This window comes from Lepus europaeus, chromosome 15 (assembly GCF_033115175.1).
Source record: "Lepus europaeus isolate LE1 chromosome 15, mLepTim1.pri, whole genome shotgun sequence".
In the NCBI taxonomy this organism is placed as follows: Eukaryota; Metazoa; Chordata; class Mammalia; order Lagomorpha; family Leporidae; genus Lepus; species Lepus europaeus.
In genome coordinates, this window is record NC_084841.1 from 26,528,730 (window position 1) to 26,530,833 (window position 2,104).

Sequence of the window (2,104 nt, forward strand, 5' to 3'; positions counted from 1 at the left end):
ACTGCTTCAAGTCCCGGCTGCTCCACTTTCAATCCAGCTTCCTGCCATGGCCTGCATCCGTGTGGGAGACCCAGAAGAAGCTCCTCAGATTGGCTCAGCTACAGCCTTTGTGGCCATTTGGGGGAGTGAACCAACAGATGGAAGACTCTCCCTCTCTCTCTCTCTCTCTCTCTCTCTCTCTCTCTCTCTGCCTCTCTGTAACTCTGTCTTTAAAATAATAAATAAATCTTTAAAAAAAAAAAAAAAGAAGAAGACTCTTCACTGTCTCTCCAATGGTGTCTGCCACCTCTGGCACCATGGTGAAGCATGAGCAGGTCCTGGTCCTCAACCCGCCCACAGACCTCAAATTCAAAGGCCCCTTCACAGATGTAGTCACTACAAATCTTAAATTGCGAAATCCATTGGATAGAAAAGTATGTTTCAAGATGAAGACTACAGCACCTCGCTGGTACTGTGTGAGGCCCAACAGTGGAATTACTGACCCAGGGACAACTGTGACTGTTTCAGTAGTGCTACAGCCCTTTGACTATGATCCAAATGAAAAGAGTAAACACAAGTTTATGGTACAGACCATTTTTGCTCCACCGAACACTTCAGATATGAAGCTGTGTGGAAAGAGGCAAAACCTGATGAATTAATGGATTCTAAATTGAGATGTGTATTTGAAATGCCCAGTGAAAATGACAGATTGAATGACATGGAACCTAGCAAAGCTGCTCCACTGAATGCATCGAAACAAGATGGACCCATGCCAAAACCGCACAGTGTTTCCCTCAATGATACTGAAACAAGGAAACACATGGAAGAGTGGAAAAGACTTCAGGGAGAAATGATGAAGCTTTCAGAAGAAAATCGACACCTGAGAGATGAAGAATTAAGACTCAGAAAGGTAGCACATTCGGATAAACCTGGCTCCACCTCAGCTGCATCCTTCAGTCCTCTCCCTTCACTTCCTGTTGTAATTGCAGCCATTTTCATTGGATTCTTTCTAGGGAAATTCATCTTGTAGTGTGAAGCATGCCGAGTGCTATTTCTTTTTTTTTCTCTTGACCAGAAAAGATTTGTTTACCTACCATTTCATTGGTAGTATGGCCCGCAGTGACCATTTTTTTGTGTGTACAGCATCCTAATAGGCTTTGCCTTTAATGATCTCTTACGGTTAGAAAACACAATAAAAACAAACTGTTCAGCTACTGGACAAGTTGTATATTATCAGATCATCACTAGCAAATGTCAATTGCACATTCAGTCCTTTATGAAATTCATAAAGAATTGTTCTTTTTTGTGGTTTTAATAAGAGTTCAAGAATTGTTCAGAGTCTTGTAAATGTTATTTTAATAATCCCTTTAAATTTTATCTGTTGCTGTTACCTCTTGAAATATGATTTATTTAGATTGCTAATCCCACTCATTAGGAAATGCCAAGAGGTGTTCTGTGGGGAAATGTAAATTTTCTCCTTTACCTTTGCTAATATCATGGCAGAATTTTTCTTATCCCTTGTGAGGCAGTTGTTGACTGAGTTTTTCATCCTCACAATCCTGTCCCATGGCATTTAACATAAAAAAATAAAAACTGTTAAGAGAAAAAAAAAGAAGAAGTGGAGGCAGGTCTCAAACTCAGCCATCCCAATATAGGATGTAGGAGTCCCAAGTAGGGGTTAACTTGCAGTGCCACATCTGCATTTATTAACTAGGCTATTTCTTAACAAAGTATTGGAGTAAGTTTCTATATCTAAAACTCAGAGATCCCAAATGGTGAAACTTTAAAACCTAGCATTATAAAATACAGGACTGTATACACAGTTAATATAGAAATGTGCTATGTGATTAATCCCATGCACAGCTCCCTGGATATAGTTAATTTATCATACAGTCTGCCTTACAGGCACAAGTACATCCCTACTTACAGTTCATGTTCCAGAAGCCAATTCCTGACATGGACCTCTCACCTAAGCAATCAAGCTGGTGCTGTATTGGCTGATGGTAGCATCACCTTTATCAAGAAAGGCATGCAAGATCCCTTTTCGAACCAGTTTGCTAAATTAGTGTTGCTAATCACTGGATTATATGCACCAAAAAAATTACTAATTTTGTGAAACCTCATA

General features: G+C 39.8%; 1 pseudogene; it reads left to right on the top strand.

The window, feature by feature from the left end:
- The first annotated feature begins 281 nt into the window (after positions 1–281).
- Positions 282–1,223, top strand: LOC133774232 (vesicle-associated membrane protein-associated protein A-like; annotated as a pseudogene).
- The last annotated feature ends 881 nt before the right edge of the window (positions 1,224–2,104 follow it).